Raw genomic sequence first — 23,445 nt, forward strand, 5'->3', positions numbered from 1 at the left:
ATCCATATTTCTTACGTTTTAGATTATAAAAAGTTAAAAAAAAATACCACACGCGCATACCTGCGTGTACACTAAAACATCATGAACGAGAGATCACTCACTTAAAAACAGTAACATAAGGAACTACAATATAAAAGGGGTGACGTCAATTCAGCACTTCTCGTGCACTGATGTCGTCTACTAAAAATAGTGCATAGGGCACTGACGTCACGCAGAAGATATGAGAGTACCAGAGTTCTGATCGATTTGGAAGGAAAAAAAATGGTTCTGAGACACGGCCACTCAGCCAAGGTGACAAGTGCGACTTCTCAACGGGATGAAACACTCCTTACTATATACTCTGGGATCATGTACGGTAATGTTTGTAAAATAATGCACTACATATGGACGACAAATAATATGAATTTGTACCACTGAAATATTTACCATTCAAGACAGTGTTTCCGAAGAAAATGAAGCAATAATACGTGGAAACTGGCTGGAGAGTTGGCTGAATGGCAAAAGCATGAGCCTGACGAAATTTTATAGCTGGAAATGAAGATATCCTCTTAAAATTTTCGTGTAATGTAATCTATAACTAAACTTATTCTAATGAAGGCTTAAATAAAATAGGTCCCTACGTGGAAAAACCAAAAATTTGGAAAATATCATTTTTTGGAACTTAATGTATATGCAAAATATCGCACGCAATTACATCATAAAAAAAATGAATATGTAATATAATGGCAAGGATTTTAAAGTAAACTTTCCAGATGTATTAACTCATGGAAATATTAGCAATAAAAAAGAATCTAAATAGGGTGTGTATTAACTATTCCATGCTCTCGCTTTACATTATATTGAACGAAAATCTCTGTATTACGCTGTTAAAAAAATGCAAAATCACTCCTCTTATTCCTGTACATAATTGATGTTCTTAACTGACAATAAAGTGTGGTATAAGAAGGGCTCAAGTTATTCTACTTTTTTTCCCCATCTTCCTTGCATCGCGTGAAAATGCTACTTGTTCAAAATATGGGTAGGAGAAAAAAAAATATCTGCGTAAGAATTTGTTTAATGAGGCACTTCCTAAGCATCTGCTTAAAAGCGGACCTGAGAGTGAGGGGGAAGAAAATTTTCGCTTAAAAACAGGCAGAAATGAGCATTTTCGTTGTTCCCGGCTGCTTAATCGTTCGTGAAAATCCAAAACATTTCTTTCTTTTTTTTCATAATGCTTCAGCTTTTGAAATTATAGTGAAACTGTTGGAAAGCGAACTCCCCCCCCCCCCTGCAATGAATTAAAGACTCAATCAAAAATAATATTCCCTTCGCTAGTTTTTCTCCCTGTTTCTTCCGTTGAAATTTGGTATAAGACCATTGTAATGCAACACCACTGGGATTACACCAGCACCTCCTAGAGATAGAAGGCCTCCGCACCGGTTGCCAAGTTCATCTGTAACGTCATTAAGACTACCTAGTAAGTTTGCCACATTTCGAACCACATCATCCTATTTCGTTTCTTCTTATTTTGGCGTAGAATCTTCTTGGTTGGCTCACAAATACAGCATGGCGATTCGATGTGGGGGCATAGAAATCCCAAATTCTGAGCCCTATCGTTTCTTTCTCCGCACAACGATGATACTTGCACGAAAAGCGGAATTTTTTCCCTGAATATGCTGAAGGAAAATGGACCACTTGCTGACGTCACGAGCAGCGTGCGGAGGCCTATCTCTAGGAGGTGCTGATTACGCTTCATTTTCTTTTTTCAACTCATCTATTTCTTCTGTGAATCAACAATTTTTTTTGAAATTTCAAATGTACAAATATTACTCAGGCATACAATATAATGTATATTCAAAATCAGTTATAACGACTTCGGTTGTAACGTCAGTAATGCTCGGTCCCGGCTGATTCTTATACAGGCTTTCCTAAATTGTTTGCACAGCATATATCTCAGTAACCGTTGACTTTAGAAACATACTTTCAATCAGAAAATGTTTCCAAATAGAGCGTGCAGTTATTAAAATCTCATAATTTGTTTCAGGGATTATACACATAAAAAAAGACCAAAATTTTTACAGTTTCCACGTGCTAAATGTTCTAATTATGCAAATGCAGATCCCCCTCTCAAGAGTCTTTTGCAAAAGAATCCATATTTTTAAATTCAATATTTCCGGAGTTATTACATATATAAAATCGCGATGTTTTGGGAACTTAAATTATTGAGTTGGGGCAACTTTACATTCACTCAACAGTTACAGTTTGTTTTTAGATTCTGAACACAGACAGAATGAATTAAGTTTTTTTTATTCACAAGAAATGACAATTACATTTTCTTCACAATTACAGAATATTTTCCACTTTGAATTTACTTTACGTTCCGCAACTTGTGAATCGTATTCCCAACCATTGGAATAAATGTTGGAATTTTAAGTCAAATATCTCAGTTAAAATTGCATTTGAAATTTCCAATTTTTTTGTAAATGACTTTTCGGAACCGCATTCATATTTCACTATTTGGAAGTTTTAGTGCACGCGCAAGGTGCCATAGAAATTGTATTTCTATTTATTTTATTTTCTTATATAGTAGCCCTTGGAAAATAATAGACATTACATAACGGCACGTAATTTGATAACTCGGCATAATTTTTTCAGCCACCTCGTTGTGGCCTTTGTATTTAACTTTTTTTAATTAAAAATATGTTTCTGAAGTCAACGGTGGCAAAGATATCTGCTGTGCAAACGATTGAGAAAAATTCTTAAATAGAACAAACCTTGCTTATATGAAATCAAAGAAAAATCAGCTAACTCGGATATAACGACCCATTTTTCGTTTCCTTTGCTTCCGCTTTCATGGCGTTTTCCGTAGAAATTCCTAATAATATATCTAACTAAATTCAGGGAATGTTCGTCTATTATTGTATTGATACTTGACGATGAAAACAAGATTTATCACATGTTTGACCTATATGACTAAATCATATCACCTATATGACCTTATTTATATAACGAAAAGTTTCAGTTTATTCTCGCAATTTTGCTGTTCTCGACCTTTTCTTTAAAAATGTCCCGTTTTTTGTCCTCTATTATTTTAGCTCGTAATCTTCACTAAAATAGAAAACAAAAAGATAATTTACGTAGTTTAGAAAATATGTAATAATTCATATAACCGTGTATGAGTAAAAATATTTTCATCACACACATGTAATTGTGATATTTAATTTTTTTATTTTTCAGAAATACATTTTAATTCACTACCGACTTCCCGTAGCACCTTATTTCTCCACCAAGGGCTTTTTATAAGCAATAACAGGTGATTTTGTTCATTTTGATTATTTTCAACATTTCTTGGAGTATTTAAGATACCATCGTTCGTGGACTGAAGATGGTCTTGGTTGTGTGCATGTAATATAAAATAAAAAGCACTTCACTATCACATTTCCCTGTAAATTCTCATTTATCCAGGTTTGAAGATGTTCATTTTAGCCTTTCAAATCAGGTTTTATCTTTTCTATAGTGCAACTTGGCATTAAAAAAAAAACAACTTCCAGGGAAAAATTTTTGGACAGTAGCTGGAACAATTTTCTTATTACGTATATGATACGTATGTGAAATCGCGTTTCGGATAACGAAGATTTCGGGTAATGGCAGGTATTCCGGTACGAATTATCTGAGGTATCATTATGTATTTGTTTACCTTAAATAAAATTGAATAAGCTATTTTCTTATTCCTTTGTCATTGTCAACGAACGCCAAACCATAAGGGAAAAAGATGCATTCTCAATTTTGCATATAAATCTTCAAAAAGCTATTTTATGAATAATAACAACCATACAATATAATGAACCATGACACTAAAATGAATAACAAAAATTGCAAAACAATTACACTGGCAATAAATAAAAAAATAGTAATACATAATTAAAGTAACAAAATAATATAATAATACTGACGCATTATAACACAATATTTTTGGTATTTTCCAACCTTGTTTGCGGTTTCATAAGATTTTCTATTAAAAAAATAACAGGAAAATCTCGTTATTTCGTTTTTTGTTTTTTTTTCTCACCCGTAATTTAATATCCGATACAATTTTTCGTTGTTGGAATTTTTATATTAAATTATATATTAATGCATTTCTCAGCATTTAAAGATTTATTATTATTTTTCCCTCAAATATTGTTGGTCGATAAACCAATCAAAATACTTTCAAAAAGCATTTTCTCGCGAGGAGTTTCATGAAAAATTAATGAAAATTAGTTCATAAAGAGGGGTTGGACATTTTCTGTCAATGGTAATGCAAAATAGCTGTAAGAGCAAATAATAATAATAATAATTCCGTAAGATAAGGCAAAACAAATATTCGAAGAAGTAAAAAATGGAAGGGGGGCATACGAGGAAATTAAGGCAGCAAACAAAAACCTTAATGGTACTCTAAACATTAAGAGTATTTTTTTAAGTTTTTTTTTTTTTCCCCAAAAGAAAAGTACATCTTCGTAGCTCACTTAAGCATCATTTAGGAAAAATATTCCAGAAATTCCTTACCATTTTTCCTTTTTCTTCCCTGAAACGAAACTACTCAAAGGACGCATACTTCAGTAAAACTGAAAAAATAGTATTTAAATTCAATGTTTTCCTAATGTAGTTTTTCTTGGAACAGTTTAAGCAAAATAAACGGCTTCATTCAAATTTTTCTCAATTGGAATGCATATATACATTGAAGAAATAGATAAATTTCGGATGAACGGAATACATTTGCGAGTTTTAGAAGAAAAACAAAATGGTGAAACATATCTATGTGTCTAAATGGGAAATGTATTTAATGTATGAAGAATAAATAATACGTCAGTGACGTCTAAATAAATGTGAAGCTATATTTTTACCATTGATTCAAAGTATCATATTATAGATTTATCGCAACAATAATAATATATCCTTTTCACCGATAATACAACTGAAATACGTCCCTTTCACTTTATACCGCGTGTATGACCGTCTTTTATTATTGATATATTACATGTACTGTATAGCATGTAATGTTTTATACAAAGATATCCAATGGAATGAACCTGCCATTTTTTGATTGATATTGGGTGTGGTCTAATCTGGCTGTTTTGGTCATTGTCCGATAGGGCGGAACCCATAATAGAAATATTTATACGGACATCAAGTAAATTAGATTACAGGATGAGTTTTTTTTTTGAGCAGATGTTTTCTGTGGACATTCAATAAATACATCGAGAGGAAAATAACTGTTATTTATGAAAATTATCTATAACTATATTTACGATATTTATATGTCTGAAAAAATATTGCCATGATATGATTTTGTTGCTGTGAACGTAAAGCAGTTTCAGGCATATTTACAACGTATGTAATAATAATAAATATATTTCTTGATGTTCTTTGAAATTATATATAATAACCCCCCGCTTAACGGTCACCCCGCTTTCACGGCCAAATAATAATTTCCCTTGTGAACGGTATGCATTGCAACCTCAGATTAACAAACGAACCTTTTTTTTTTGTCCGGAAGATATCCGCACAAAAAAAAAGCATTTTACTTCATTTTACAAAAATATGCATGGGAATTGTGGGAATTATGGATTGTGTGTTATTTGGAAAATGTCGGGTTTACTCTGAATTCATGTATGGCCATCAAGTGCCATATTTCAAAATTCTGACACCACTAATTATTGTGAATATGTGCATTGTGGAGGGTGCATGTGTATGGTGAATACTGGAAGTGCCAAAAAAAATTGATAATGTGTGTGTGTGTGTTGCAAAAACTTGCTTTTGCAGCCTGTAGGCACTTTCACATTTGCGACCTTTTACACGCTCTTTTGAACCGCCTAAGGACTACCAGGGATAATTTTTCACTTTAACATTATAAAACATTTATCATCTGACACGTTACCCTTCAATCCATAAAATAATTAGTTTAATTACTTGTTTGTGGTTGCATCGTTCTTATTATTCGACTGTTTCCACCAGCAACCTTTATTCTCCCCATTAAAATCTTGTCGCAGAGAGCAACAGGTCTACAACGATAAAATCTTTAAACATTCCACTTCGCTCATAGTTCCAAAAATATGTGCTAGATGGCAGCACTATAACAAGCGTTACACAGAAACAAGCTTCACGTTAGGTTCACAACACAGACATGCACATCCCAACATGCACCAATTCGTTAGAAATTCCGCCGAGGAATATGGACGAAGTACACGTCTGGTTTAGTAGTAGTAGTAGTAGTAGTAGTCACCTTCGTCAAGCAACCATTTTTATATCCTTCATTGAAGCTTTTCACGCGCAACAGTTTGGATGAAATTTCATAATTGCTCAAAAAATATTGCCCTGTTTTATCGAACAACATGTAATCTAAGTGGAAAGGCAGGGTAAAAAGGTGATCGCGCAATAAACACTATGCACTTCAATGAAAAGATTTCACTTGATAGTGAAGAGGAACAAATTACTACATTTTAGCAAAACAAAGTGTTGATAAAAAGTGTTAAACAATTGGGCCAACACTCTACAAATCTGGTGATAAATTTGTCAATGCAGAGGACGAAGATAACACGTAATAACAAGGTTACAGCATCGCACTACATGGGCATAAAAAAGCGCCAGCCGCGAAAGAAAGCTCTTGAGTGACGCATTGTTAAGATGCTCGTCTTTTACTATGAAGGTTACCATCAAGATCCATGGGTTCGAATACGAGCATAGAACGTCAAAAGCAAGTTCTTTAACCCCCCCCCCCCCCGAGCCTGGGGTGACTATCGATGCATGGAGAATGTGCATTTCCCACCCAACTCCACTGGTTGGAAGTTCCCGTATGGCGATATATGACCGGAGTTGGTATGCGGTAAAGTAGTTGTGAAACAAGACGATCGAACTTGGCTTCTAACATGATTTAATAATATTCAGTTCATTTTTAAAAAGCTGCAACACTCAAACAGGGAAAGAAATTCACTTTCGGTGAGGGCTTGGTGTGCCTGTTACAAACATGTCCCGTCACAAAATTTCAATAAATATTCGTCCGCTTCTATGACGATAAAACACTTTTCTATATCAGTTTTTCAAAAGGAATCACGTGTGTAATTATTAATGGTCGATAGTATCCCCCGTGTATATATGTTACAGCCAAAGCCCGAAAATGACCAATTCTCGAAGTGACCATTGATTTCTGGCCAAAGTCCGATAACAAAATATATGATTCGGTATGATCGTCAGTTGACTTTTTTTTTCGTGATAATTATGTCCACGTCAGTTACGGCAACCCATCAAACCGCAGTCACGATGCGGTAATAATTTTTTCTCCAAAATTTGTCAAAAGAAGAAAGATATAATTATATAATTAATTTTATTGTTTGTTTTTTTTTTGTAAGATGGGGCCTACCGTGCTGTCAGCACATCGAGCTTTGGCCAGAGATCTCCGGCCACTTCATGAAATTGCCGGCCAAAATCGGAATCATTTCTGCAATTCGAACTCTAGCCACAACTTTGGATTAATTCGCAAAGTGGCCGGCCCCGTCGCGAGATGGCCGCACTTTGGGTAACATAGATTGAACTTTTCAATACTCCGATGCGCATATTTTGTGTTTTAATCCAGTTTCACGTTACCGTATAAGCACGTGCTATTCAAATTTCTAATAAGTACCGCAACACATCCTTCTCGTCTGTGTTATTCATGAAATACTACGCGATACACGTTGTCTAGAACACGGTCGTAATCACATGGGGTTTTATAGATGCTGCAGTTTGCGTACTACTATTTCCCGTATGAGCATCCCGCTTGCATCCTGAACTAGCGATTTTACGACATGGAAGCTCCGCACCTACTAAAGTGTTGTAGAATCTAGATCGTCACTTGCTTATATGCTCACCCAGAGTGAGATATTTTATCGTTTCCTTGTTTAGATGAATGTTTTGCATGGCTGTATCTCTAGAACGTTATCCATTATCTCAGATTTTACGATTTTCTCGGATCCTCGTTACAAAGAGGGAGTTCACAACAGAGCGAGTCGTTTCAGTTTAGTGATGTGTCACGTGAGTTTGAGTTATGGCGAATATCCTCGTACATTTTTTGTGTCTCACTCGCCACATTTCCTGAAATTCGCTATGTTGAAGAAATTGCTGTATTGAGTATTTCTCAGGAACAGACGACAAGTTTTCGTCCTTTCGGCTGAGATCGAAATGTATTGTATATTTAATGCATACATTCAAGAATCATATTCAGTGTGAATCACAACGTTTTCAGAAAGGCCTTTTTCTCAACCATTAGTCGTACACAAAATTTCCAACTGCAAAAAAATATATTTTAGAGGAAGACAATAGTTTCAAATTACCGTACTTTTACATAAGCAGATAAATTTTTGAAAAAAATAATTCAGAATTTAACTTTTGATATTGTCGTCAGTGTCCTATAGCCTCGAGGCGACCACCGATAGACAGCGCCTTCACTTCCAACCCATCTCACTAATGGCAGTAAATTGCAATATAGCAATATGGCCAGAGTTGGTGTTTGGTGAAGTAGTAGTATCCTATACCCATGTCTGGAAAAAGCAAATTTCATCACCATGTGACAAAAGTTAAACGAAATAATTAATTTGAAAGTGTAATTTTTTGGGCATTTTTCTAGTGCTTGATAGTAGGGCTGAAGAAATATCCGACAACTTTACATGTCCGGCCGGGCATATAACATAAAATAATAGATACCTCAAACATATCACGGGATTCACTTTAAAAAAAATTTCAAAAATTGATTTATTTGCATGAAATATATCGAGAGGATATGGTTCTTTTTTTTAATCTAAATTTTTAAAGAAATAAGAAAATTCCCAAGATATGTGGCGGACAATTATCAAAAATTAAAAATTAGACAACCCACTAATTATAATTTCCCGTCGGAAACGAAGACCAAGCCACAGTTCACCTTGCTTATCATCGCTGATTTGCGGTAGGAGACCGGACTTATAATCCTTATAAAATCAGGTACATAACTTGAATTGACTAATAAAAACCTAGACATTTTGGGAAAAAAAAATTTAGATAACACTTTATATTGTCGCCAAAATGAATAAAATGACTTTAATTATTACTCAAATCACAAAAGCCCGAGCTTGTGCGGTTTAGTAAACTGTTCTTCAATCTTTTCTTATTACAGAACACCAAAAAAAATTAGGAAAATAATTTGCTACATAACCTTGCGTCATCATATTTCGTGTTTTGCTATATTGTACATGAAATCTCGTAAAGTTAGGATCTCTGCTGTCACCTATCGCATAAAAACAAAACTGTCTGTTATAGTTTTTGAAATAAAACGATTGTTGGTTTTAAACCGGTGTGCAGCATGAATATATACGATATATGGTAAAAAAGCTATTTTTCTTTTATTTTTATGTTGCATACTGGTATAAGTCTTATGCGCCGAAATAAAGATTACTATGTTTTATAGCATAGTTTCCCAACCTTTTTTGTTCACATCGCCCCCTTTTTCAGAAATTTTTTCTCCCATCGCCCCCCAACACAATCTAACCCATAGGATCCTATGCTATACCCGTAGCTTCTACCGCCCCCCCCCCCCGGAACATTCCATCGCTCCCCAGGGGGCGTTAACGCCCACGGTGGGAATCACTGTTTCATAGTGTTTACAAAATGATTTTGCGATAAATTGAACAATATGGTAACCGATAATTTATGGAGCTAAAATTTACATAGATGTGAGCTCAAAAAAAATTTAATTTTATATACCACGTGTTGTTCAATTTTATAAGCTATTTTTTAAAAACCAACAATCATCTTATTTTAAGAAATGTATCAGATAGTTCACTTTTATGCAATAAGTGGCAGTATGAATCCAAGCGCACACAAAGTTTATTTCAAGCAATATTTATTCTCTTATCCATATATAAAAAAATTATCGGTAAGGAATATCTATATAATGCAATTCGAACTCATTCATCAATGTTCAAGGCAGCATAACTTATTTTTCTGACTGATACAAATGTTCAGGAAAATTATTAAAATTAAAGAAATGAGTTTTTAAATTTTCTATTTTTTATATTCTCATGTTCAGCATGTTTTCAAAACAAACACATGGCTGATCAAACACTTTACGAGCCCCGGGCATGTCGGGTTGGACAAAAATTTGTCCAGCCTTGTTTGAGAGCCATCTTTTTTAGCTATTAATAAGGAATTGGTACGAAAAATCTGAATTGGCATAAATAAAGGGTTTATCCCTTTAATATAAGACGGTGTCACTCGTTTGAGATTTATTAGTAATTGAATTTTTTGATTATTTTATATGCTGGAATTAGCAAATAAAATTGATTGATTACGCGTTTTCAAACAAATAATTTATTGTATTTAATTTTAGAAATGCTTTTAAATCAGTGGAATATCAACTACAATCCATCAATGCATTAGCGTGAGAGACTTGCTTGAAATCCATATCTCATTAGTTGGCCAGGTACAAATTAAACTTTTTTTGCTATTCCATTTGTCAATGGCCAAACCACATGGCTGGTTCACATCTTTTAATCTTTAAAATTATATTAATATATCTGTCAATACTTGCCATACTATATTGGCAATTGTTTTTTTTTGTTTGTATTTCTGGAAAGACAAACCTTTACTAGATATTACGATAGAAACTAGGATAAGATACAACAACTAAAATTTCATATCAAAGAAACAGATATTTTCTGGATATTATGTTGAGGCGAATTCGGAAAGAAAAAGCATCTTGTCTCCGCCGGGACTTTAACTTTGATGACTTTTCTTTCCGAGTTCACCTCAACATAATATCCAGAAAATATCTGTTTCCTTGATATCTTGGGCTCAGAAAAAAATGTCGTCTATGTCTCTAAAATTTCATAATTTTCGGAGAAAAATTATTTGTGTACGTAAAAAGTCATTATATGACTATTGACTTGATTCATAACATTTTTTTTCAATAGGAAATATTTGTGTACGGGTAACGGTTGAGAATAAATAGAGTTGAGGACTTTCTGGATACGCTGAATTAAAGTTATAAAATTTTGGCATAATCAAGCCGAATGACAAACAAGGCTGTATATTTATATTTCCTCAGAATTGCAAGTTATTGAACAGTATTACTGATGATGATTACTAGTTCAACATGAACAATGTTTCAGTTAATAAATTACCCTTTCTTCTTTTTAGTAATAGTTTTTTAAATTAATTATGATGAGCACATCTTGGCTTGATTTTACATTTCCGTATGTAGTTTCAAAGGTACATACATTAATTCCAATGAAGAAGACTGAGAGATGGTATTTAAGATAAACCGTAAGAGAACTTCTTAAAACTTGAAACATTATCGAGAAATTTAATGTTGCGTGAACAATTCTCACTAGAATACATGCTCTTTCAATAAAATGATAAGTAATATTAGTGAACTAGAATATAAAAAAAATAAGGTTCGCGAGGCAAAGAGAGAAACCGTGTCGTACAAAGAATTTAATTCCCTTAAATTGATAGTACATGAAATAGGAAATTAGAAGAGTCGTTACCGCGACCATAACCGGGGTTTTCTGAACAAAGAAGCCCGAAATCAAATTGACACGATCATTCTTTTCACGGGATTCTCCACATTCCAGCTCCTCTTTTATTTCCTCCCGCTGTAAAGAGATTAACTGATGATCGAAGAAAAACGGACCCCGAGAAGAACTGCAATTTATCACACATATTCAACGATAATCTTAACGACATTAGTTCGAGTCGAGAGAAAACTGCTATATTTTAAACGGTGATGGCCTTTTGAAATTTTAACCATTTCCACACATGATTTTTTTTTTATTGTTATTTAAAGGTTTTTATTATATACGTACAGAGATGAAATATTTATACTCTTCAGATATTAAATAAAATAGATTATTTAATGAGCTTAATATCATTTTTGTAATGTGTCCAGGCTTCTAAATGTATCTACAGTCAGACCTCGGTGTAACGTCAGTCCCGTGGACCGAATTAAAATTCCACAAGCAGGATGATCTAATAACGAGTAATTCCGATTTGCTAAATATGCTGTAAAGACCTTTAAAAACTAAAATTATAAGTGCGATCACATTTAAAAGGATAGACAGAATAATAAAAAAAAATCCGAAAGTATTTTTTCTGGTATAGAAAATTTCTGTATTCTGTTAATAGTCAGCGTTTGGTAATGTAGAAATTGTATGGAAAAAGTTTGGTAATGTAGAAATTGTATGGAAAAAGTTCACAATGCAAAAAATTGTATGGAAAAAGTTCACAATGCAAAAAATTGTATGGAAAAAGTTCACAATGCAAAAAATTGTATGGAAAAAGTTCACAATGCAAAAAATTGTATGGCAATGAATAAAAGACAATTACGAGATATTTTACAGCACAAACTGTGCAAGTCTCAAAAAATGTATGACCTGCAATTACAAAGAAAGAGACTCCCTAGATAATTATGTTCAGATGAACTTCCAAAAAAAAGTTTTTCGTCTCCGCTGGGAATCGAATTTCTTGTAAAGCAAGCAAACGCTCTAACTAGGCTGATCATATTTGCTCGAGAAAAATATGGGAAATTGGGCTTCGAAAAAAATACTGGAAATACGCGACAATGTCAATTATTGCCAAACAGCATGCGTAAAAACAATTTTATCCGCATTTAACGCTCTTTTTTTCCCCAAAATTTCCTCGAATTCGAATATTTCAGTGAATATTGCACTTCGAAAAAGTTTTTGTGTTGGCATCAGGAGAGACAGAGCAACAACTTCTGATTAGGTTTTGGGACACGCAGGGACTATATAAATAGTTACTTTTTTATTTTAATAACTGTACAACCCCTTGAAATATGAGTGACATAGCTGAGTACTACACGTAATTTGGAAACTTTCTATAACGGGAAGTATACCTTCAGGATCAACGGTTGGGCAATAAAATCACATACCCCTGTTATGCACCCTGTCTATAATCACTAACTAAAATATCCTAACCAACGCTGTTGCATTCAAAAAAATTCGAATTAATATCTCATCTAGAGCCTATTGAAGAATTTTGTAAAAGTCCGTACAGGTTACAAAGTTTATACATATTTTTCTCTATGCCTATTTTTTTTTGTATCTATATTGTAATGTTTTGCACGTATATTGTCATTTACTATAATTTTTATATATGTGTATGTCTTTCAAATACAAAAAAGTAAAAAATTGTGATAGCATATTAACATATTAAAATGTGTCACAATAATCTTTATCTTTTAAATGCTGAAATATTTAATACCTCATAAATTAATGTCATGAAACTAAGTATTATAATTCACACTGAATATAATTCAACATTTCTTTCAGATATTCTATAGTTTATTATCATAATTTTCACCAATAATAAGCAATATTTAGCACACAAAAAACATCAAATTCCTCTAGGTATTATTCAACATTGAATAATGGCATTTTTTCATCCAGATATGATGAAAATTCCAATTTTCATTCATGAATTCAACCTTCCAGTTTAATTTCATAAAAACGTAAATTACTCTACGATATCATTTATTTTACTCATTTCCGTTTTTTCTTCCTTTCTCATTACCATAAGCTTGATTCGTTTGGCTGAACTTGAATATGCTACCTACTGCTATATAACTGTTTTTTTTTTTCTCCACTTGCCTTCATGTCATGAAAAATCCTCGGCTTTCACTGATTAAACTTTCCTGTATCGTTTCCGAGTTTTCCATCAGAAAAGTAACTTTCAGGTATTCGGATGTTTTCGTAATTACGTATCTCTCTCTCTCTCTCTCTCTCTTTTCATTCTCCTAGGTTCTGATAACTACGCCACTGAAATACACCTTCCGTATTTCCTGCCCGTCATCTCATCCTCTTCAATTCGTTTTGAAGCTTTATATAGTTTGATTTCTTCCAAGTTTTGGTTCAATAGACATTCGAGAAAACTTCCCTCCATCTTCCTTTTAATTCTTTTTTTTTTTTACTTACTTTTCTTACTTTTTATTATTATTATTACTTCTTCTTCTGGTGTTTTCAGTGGTTCTCGTTGCGATTTATCTCTTCGAAGAAAGAGAGGAGTTACGGAGTGAATTCTAATTAAAACTGAACCTCCTTTTCTTCGAGAATGTTACCCGAGAATCCGCTCAATTTAAATTAAACTTCCTATTTCGATGGTTTCAGTCGTTCATTTATTCATGCCTCTGCATACGTGGAACGAGACGTATAATTTCGAAATCGAACTGAACTTTTGTGAGAAATAAGATTTATGTGACTCTAAAAATTAAGCCCAACGGTAAAGTACTGGCAGATAAGATCCCTCTCTCTCTCTCTCTCGCTCTCTCTCTCTCGTGGCTTAAGCTTTTTGTCAGTTACGAGTTTTGTTTTGTAATTGAGATCTGTATGCACAGAATTATACTCGCTCTATTTTATATTGCTATCAAGATTTCTGAATTTTGAAAAAATATAAAGAAATTTATTATTAAAATTAGAATGCGGGACTGTAAAGTTCTTTCCAAAAATTTCACTCGCCAAATAAAAACAAACAACACATCGTAATGCACAAGGTGGCTTTGAAGTCTACCGACAATATAAGAAGAGGTGTGATAGCAGCTGGACAAATTTGTCCAGCTGCTATCACCCTCTTCTTCTTCTTTCCCAAAAAATGTGAAAATTTTGACCACAACATAGTTTTTTTTTTAACGACATGCCCGATGCTAAGTTATATTGATTCGGGCATGTATATTTTTGGACTTGTTATCAGCCTTGGGTGATAGTATTATAAATTGTGTAGCACAATTGGCAACTGTAATGAAAAATTGTCACTCCTTCTCGTAGCTCCTGGGATTCTAGAGTGGCATAAGCCATTTGTCTTGACGTTCTACAGTTAACACGGACTACTTTGACCCTGGAGTCCTTCTACAATAAAACAATAAAATAATACAACGTACTATAATTTATTGCAGAGAACCATTTTTGGAACTAGCTACTATAGTTTTTGCTAGGCTCTATAGAGACTAGCTCCTCAAATAGTTTTCTACAGCAAAATTAGATTCTGTTTTATTACTTATTTTTCTATGACAAAGAACCCCCCAGAGACTGAGTAGCCCAGCCCGTCTTTACTGAAAAGCTTGGACTACGAAAACTGAATTGTTAATGGAAAAGCTACATCAGAGAGTATACTCCGATCAGTGAAGAAACATTGAACATTGAAGGACCGGACACACCCAGCTTCCCATCTCAAGGAGATATCGAAGCGTTCCCAAAAGATGGGTGCATCCGGAATTTTATTAAATGAGCACATGTATATATATCTATATAAATTTGTATAACAGAATAACAAGTCCAATTACAGGAGTATAAATCAACGGAATAATTATGATGAATCGTGGGCTAAGAATCCAATTAATATTGTAGCGTCCTTGGACTCGTCTGGACTCGATAACCAAAGTTCCGTTGGTGGAGGTCCGTCCACGTTCGTTGGATGTCACAGGTTATAGTCGTGTAAGCCGTACAGCGATGACACAAAAGCAATTAAAGAATTAATTAATAGCAATTCCGAAACCGACTGAGAGATTAATTGAGCCGATTGCTTCTGAAACCGAAGTGATACCGTATGAAGATGACCAAGATTTATAATGAGAAGACAAGTTTATTATGAGCAACATACCAAACGTTTCGCAAGTTTAAATCTGAAATGGATTGTGTCCATGAAATAGACCCATCCGTGATACGTTCCTCGCATGTAGAAAAATTGGCTAAGGAAGCCTTGTTACTATAATCAGATAAACAAACTATACTTCAGAAGACACGACTAACAGATATTATGTTGTTCTTTCACAGAGCACTTTGAATCACTGCCCCCCCCCCCCCCTTCTGCTTCTTCCACACATATTAGATACTGTAAAAATTAGATGCCTACAGAAGAAAAAGTTATGGTTATGGTAACTCGTAGATTTTCCGTATTCGTGGTCACACCCTGGAACGTAACCCCCCCCCCCCGCAAATACGTAGGGACGACTATATATTCCTTTCGTGCACTTTTGGTGTCACACGTCATGTCTATCTTCTTTTTACTGGGATATAGATAATTCCTACTAATGCAGAACAAGGTTTACGTTCAGTAACTGATTTATGACTACACGTATTGATTTTACGATAGTTATTTCCATTGCACACACCTGACGTATATCTGTGTTCAAGAGATTAACTATAGATTAAAGAATGAGCCAATAGATACCAAACTTCATCCACGTCTCCGCAGACACACGGAAGAAAAAGAATAATACTTTAATGATTTTTGTTTCCGGGGGCCCATTCGTTTGTTTCTGCTCTCCGCCCCCCCCCTACCCTTTGTGCGTTTCATTCTCATTAATCGTCAAAACCCATTAACAAATTACATTTGCGTTCGCTGGAAATTACATGATTTGTCTCGTGAGAGTAAGTAGTATTCGAATGAAATCTTCGCAGCGATTATCTTGACCTTTGAATCCTTCTTGAGCACTTCTGGGGAAGGTACGAAATAAATTTTGAATGGAGAGATTGTCATTCGTCTTCGAAACAAAACTCTCCACGAAAACGAGGTATTCAATAAGATCCTTGTTAATTACTGATTAATTCGGAACTTTCTCACAATGAATTATTTCGCTTGCATGCATATCTAACGAGTGATGTTGTTGGGTGTCTTTATTTTTGTTTTAAAACCGTTGTTGCTCACTAATTTATTGAATCTTGAAATAATGGTGTTTTCTCCGTTGATTTCAATTGGTTGTTTGTTGGATTTGAACGATGCATTATCGTTATTAGAATGAGGGGAAATGAATTTTGCATTATTTTCTACAATTCTACAAGTTGAAATAAAAAGTATTCAATGAGGGAGAAAAAAAAACATTTTCATATACAATTACAGAATTCGATGCTTAATAGTATATCATGTTAAGTGACTATGATCAAATGATTGTCAAAGTCGCCACAGATTTATGACGGAACAATGGAATTAATTTGTTTTGTAAGAAATAATTGACATTAACTGTGCCATATATCAACTCATTCGAGGATGATGTCACTCTCCGCTATTAATATGAAAAGTTCGACAGCTGAGTGATGCGGTGAATCGAACCCACGTCCTCACACTTGCCGGTGGAGCACTCTAGACCATTAGCCTAATACTACTAAACAGCATATGCATCTCGTCCATATTCCTCTACGGAACTTGTAACGAATTGGTAAATGTTGTAATGTGTGTATGTACTTGTTGTGAACATAACGTGAAGCTTGTTTTTGTGCAATGCTTGTTACAGTGCTGCCATCTGCTTATTTTTCGAACTATGAGTGGTGTGTAATGATTGAAGATTTGTACCGTAGACCACTAGACTACAAAGGCAACGAATCCTCTCTCCTTCGAGCTCGTGTACGCGGGCCGTACATGGACAGCCATACCTTACTCAGTCCAAACACACATCGCCGACATTGCCACTAGATACCGGCTTATCCAAAGATGGTGTCACTTTCTGCTATTGATACGAAGGTTTCAACTGTTGACTGACGTTAAGTTAAATCCAGGAAAGAAAATTCAACCGTCTTTTTGCAGGGAATCGCAGGAGAGAATGGCATAATCTTCAGAAAAGTCACATATGTGGTGTCAGTGTCGGCCAATTATGTCTGGCTGTCTATGTACGGCCCGACGTTCAGCGCATAAGAGCGCTAAGAAGAGAGGATTCGCTGACATTTTAGTCTGAGGCACTCACCTGATGTGGGTTCGGTTCCTCGAAAGGCAGTTGAATTTTCTTCCGTAGGTTTATCTTTGCATCAGCCAGCTATCGCAACCATCCTATCATACCAACTGCCCACAGTCGGGGTTTATAACCGTAAAGGTAATTTTACTACTCAGAAATCAGCAACGAATAAGGCAATACGGAAAATACGGCAGAACTCTTTAGTTCTAGGGAGTTTTGTGTTTTCCGTATGTTTGCTTTATTTCTGGGTATTTATCAGGCAAAGTTTATATACACTTCCGCAATTTTCAATACCTTTTACCCACAATAATAACCCCTACTCACTTTTTTAAATCCTGAAATTTTTTGAGAGAATTGTTTTAAAAAGCCAAAAATTTCTATTCAGCCCTGGTATCGAAAAAGAGAAAAATTCCTGCTGTTTCGCCACCGAACCTGGAATTAATTATTCAGGAACCTCGCTACGCATTTAATGTACGTTTTATGCATTTAATTCTAGGAGTTATATAATAGCTTGTTGACTTAAGTTCGTTTTAGATCAAATAACTAGTAAACTGTTGGCTATAGCAACATACTTCCAATTATAAAAAGTATTTAGAGAAAGTGCACATCTTAGATGCGTAGGATATAACTACGGACCGTATACCGAGGTATAAAATTTTATTTTTTATACGTTCCACCTGCCCTCTAACTTAACAATCCAAAAGATGTTGCCCTGTCTCTTCAAACGCCAACAACAAAATTATGTTTAAAAAACATGTTTTAAGTGATATATCTGAATTTGAAAACCACTGGAAATGAGAGAAAGAACCTCATTAATACAAATACAACGCCACAACAGGCAAATTGCCCAACGAGGTGGCTGACTTAAGAACATCATGGATCCCCGAGCCCCTACCTACTACTGCTACACCACACATGCACCCCCCCCCCGCGGAACCCCCCAACGAATCGGTAAATGCGGGAATGTGCGTGTACGTGTAGTGCAACCTGACGTAAAGTTTGTTTCTGTGTAATGATTGTTATGTGAAGTGCTGTCATCTGCCCCCAGTTTTACTAACTATGAGTGAAGTGTTATGGTTGAATGATTTACCGTTGCAGGACTGTTGCTCTCTGTGGCGAGACTTTTTAACGGGGAGATCGGCTCGCATTTGTGCCTTGAAGTTGGGAACCACAGAAAACCAACTTCAGCCGACCACCACTGTGGGGTTCGAACTCGGATCCTCGCATCACGAGTCCGGCACTATAACCACTCGACCACCACAGCGGCAAACTAACGAACAAGCTCAGTTTCATTTTTCATATGCTGTTTTTTTCCTTTATTTTCAACTATCTTTCAATTCAAACATCTCAGTGAATATTGCACTTAAAAACATGGATTTTTTGTTGTTGGGTTCAACAGGGCAAGAGGCAAGACCTGAAGACATGGCAAAACCTTTCAAATTGAATGTTAGAAGACAGGAGGACCGTATAAAAAAAATTATACAGGGTGGGCAAAACCGGAAAAATAACCACGATAAAAAACGGTTTGCAGGGTTAGCATCGCTAGGTAACGGTAATTTTTTTGACAAGAAAGCAAAATTACTCAAAAAAACAGCCGATAGGTAACGTACACAAGTCAAAGAAAAGTAGCAGTATGTGTTACACATGACCACCAACACAGGGTATAACACATTGCAGGCGAGTCACAAATCCAGCAACGGCAGAGTGCAACAGGTCCACATACACGGTTTACAACGGTGAAGTGATTGTGGATTAGGAGCGCAAGTTCTTATAACCGTCTCATTTGCATATTTCCACCGAAGTCACTCGTACCAGTGCCACCTATCGACTTTTTTTTAGTTATTTTTTTCTTTATGTCAAAAAAAATTCCCGCGACCTAGCGACTCTGCAAACCGTTTCTATTTCGGTTATTTTTCCGGTTTTTACTCATTTTTAAAGTTTCTACGGATTTTTTGCCCACCTGTATTTTTTCATCTCTATACATATATGACCTTTGTATAAAATAAATTGCACAACTAAGAGATGAGCATGTTATTCAAATACTTTATGTAATAAAGTGTGCTTCTCTATATAGGCTTAATATTCTTATGAGAAGTAATTTAATGCTGTGGGTCTAATAATATATTAATGTGGTGAGACCTTTCGAAATTAAAAGCCTCTTAAATTCCCCCGTAATTCCACAAAAAATCTCAAATTAATCACAAATAAAAACGCTAATTTAACGAAAGGCAATTTCGCTGAGATGATAGACTTAAAAACAAAGAACAAGAAGGAAAATAAAACATAAGAAATATTTATATCACACACACCTACAATTTCTTTATTTCCTTGATGCATAAGCTTGAATTTCGAAATTTATACGACTTAGGACAGCATTTATCCTCATTATTTCGGTTGATAAAAGTTGAATACAAGAACACCCCCGACTCTCACACTAAACGGAATTTCGCGATTTTGAGATGACGAGTTTTTCTGTGAAAAATGCACATTTCTAAAATTTAATCATAATCATGGGATTAATGCTGAGAGAGCAGAAATTGTTAAATTATAACCAAGTAAAGAAATGGTTTGTATATGTGGTATATATATATATATATAAAACTTAATTAATTTTTGAGAGGCTAAAGTATATAAAAATGAAAACATTGTCGGGATTTAGAAATGGACTCGAAAGGAATGTTATCTCCCATTTTTACAAAGAAAGTCACAATTTCATTTGGGAAGTCAAAAGCCAGTTTGAAATATAATTTGTTTAAGGTGATGTTTCTTGCAACTTTGATGAAAGTGCACCTTGTGATCTGTGACTTTCAGTTAATTTCAATACAGGGCTGAATGTAGATTTCTCGCTTCCAGACACAAGCAGATCATTTCTTTCGTTAAAGAAGGTCTAATAAAAACATAATCAAAAATTATTTAACGCATTACTTTAATTTGTACAGATTTTGGGGAATACGGTCTTTTTTAACGGACAGGAACAAGTCTATAGTCCGTTTCAGGTTAACTTTGCAGTGGAGAGGAAGCTACGAGGGAACCTCATCACTCGTTGCTATGGCAATAAAAGCCTCTTAACCAATGTATCTATGCGCGGCCTGGGTAAGGTATGGACGATTTCTAGGATACCGCGAAAATGTCGTTGTGGTTGCTATAGATTTTTGGATAATAGTAACCAATATTTTTTTCTAATTAAAAAATTTCAAACGAAGAAACATCGGTTCAAAACGATATTTTTCCTTTCTTTTTCACAAAATCATTAAAAAAATTGAAATATTCTGTATAAATGATCATCATAAAACTCCGATTTGTGGGAACTTTATTTTGCGGTGGAGGAGTACACTCTCTACCTTTCTCTCCACTGCAAAGTTAACCTGAAACGAACTATAGTGAATTTTATGAAGGCATAAAAGAGTACCACAGCATTATTGTCATTTTAAGAAAGAAAAAGACAGCCGTTTTTTCCAAATATTCTGTTCCAACTTCCTGACATTACAGTGTGATTAATATGTATGTGTGATCATGTAGAACTTTGCCTCTACATAAACGAATTCAACTTACGCAGTAGTCGTCGGTCCCACCTACGTGTAACATTGGCTATAAAACTGTATATAATAATAATAACAGTCGAACTGAGGTAATTCGAAACTATAGGGGACAGCAAAAAAGTTCGAATTATCCGAAATTTGAATCATCCAATTCATCAGTATAGGATACTGAGAATTGGAATGCAACGAAACGTGAAATGCAACAAAAACTTTCACGAAAAATTCTTGTGATAAGTATAAAAATATATAGAATGCTATCAAATATTGCGTAAGTTTCCGAGTTGTTGCAACAAGAGTTTGTATAAAACGTAAATGATCGCAAAAACTAATTTATTTGCAAATTTTTTTTTTTATTTGTTTTCTTTTGGATGTTTTTAAACATTGTAAAAAAAACTTTATTGAGGGAAGATTTTATCAATCAAAAAGTTTATTCAGAGAATGAAAGGTGCGAGTTTTGAACTTAAACAACCTTAAATTTTCTAACATGTCCAATAAAGGTGACGAAAAACAAATCTGAGAAAGCTTGAGATTTCCATATTCGACATATTTCCATGGACAATGTCCATGCCTCTGCATGTTTTGGAATATGGAAATCTCAAGCTTTCTCAGATTTGTTTTTCGTCACCTTTTTGACAAGATTCAGCATGTGACTTTATTTCCTACTTCTTAACTAATGTCCGCATCCATAAATCAACCACATTCTTTTCTTCTTGAGGTGAAGAAGACTGGGCCTCGTTTGTAGATGATGAAAAATGTAACTAGACTACATTGAGGAAACATTTTTTCTGGATATTATGTTGAGGTGAACTCGGAACAAAAAGTAATCTTGTCGCCTCCGGGACTCGGACCAGACCCTCTTGCATAACAGGCAAGCATGCTCCTGGGTTCGAGTCTCGGCGGAAATAAGATTTATTTTCTTTCCGAGTTCACCTCAGCATAATATCCAGAAAATATCAGTTTACTTGAATATCTTAGGCTGAGAAAAAAGCCGTCAATCTCTCTCCACCGTTCCACCTGGGGATCATTTCCTGAAGTTAAGAGAGGCTACTAATGCCTCTAATTTAGTGCCTCACGCTGAAGGCAGGGTCATGTCTCCAGTGGTGTAGATGGTAGCATGCTTTACTACCATGCAAGAGGGTCTGGGTTTGAGCCCCGGTGCAGACAAGATGACTTTTCTTTCCGAATTCACCTCAGCATAATATCTATAAAATATGTTTCCTTGGAATATTGGGCTGAGAAAAAAGTGTTCTCAGACTATATTGATATTTCAAAATAAACGAGTAATAGTGCCAGACATGAATCTTCAACACATTTACCAGACAATAAACTAGGATTTCAGCGTTCATTCCATATGTGGAGGAGTTTATTACACATTTCCACATAAACTTCTACATTTGCCGAGTAGTATCGCTTCATTGTATCGACCATTGACAGATGTTAATTAAGACCCGGTAAAACTCTAACTGCTAACGGAAAGACAAAACCAAGTGTGTGGAACTGGTAACAAAATCATTACTTCTTACTTTAGAGCCAAAACGAAATTCAGATTCTGTCTAATATAACGTTTTTTCAAGTGGGCTGCTTGTGTAAAATCATCAAACCAAGGAATAAAGAACAAAATATGACTTAAAGTTAATCCGGATTTCAGAGAAAAGAAAAGTTTTGCTAAAATGACATATCTGAATCGAACTTGGAATTAACCAAATCATTAGGGAAAAAATCGAATTAGGCAGGGGATTTCAATATTAAATTAGTTAGGATACTAAAGGGGAATTACTAAAATTCGAATCACCCAAGTTCGCCCGTAAATTTCATAACAATGGGTGTTCTACATATAAGAGGATTTTCTGGTTCCTGATGATTTTTCTGCTTCTATACTTCTACCGACTGTTTATAGTAGAAGTGTTTGAGAACAATGTAATTTTCCGCGATACTCAGAAACATATGCAAAGGCTTCATAAGTACGATACACTTTATTCTACCTTCGAACAAGGAAACGAGAGTGTATTCATCAAGGTACTTGAAGTATTCGCATGCAAACTGAGAAATGTTGTTTCATATATTCTACTGCTATTGAAGCACGAACGATTCTAGCGAACCAAAATTCCAAAACTTCAAAGACTTCAAGGTAAGAGTGAGTATAAGTAGCGCATAAACTTCCAGGAAGCGGAACCTCTCTTATCATTAAAGTTTTCGACAAGTTCA

Source organism: Pholcus phalangioides, unplaced genomic scaffold (genome assembly GCF_987345545.1).
Source record: "Pholcus phalangioides strain wild (caught in Gottingen) unplaced genomic scaffold, Ppha-v1.0 ptg000015l_1, whole genome shotgun sequence".
Lineage (NCBI taxonomy): Eukaryota > Metazoa > Arthropoda > Arachnida > Araneae > Pholcidae > Pholcus > Pholcus phalangioides.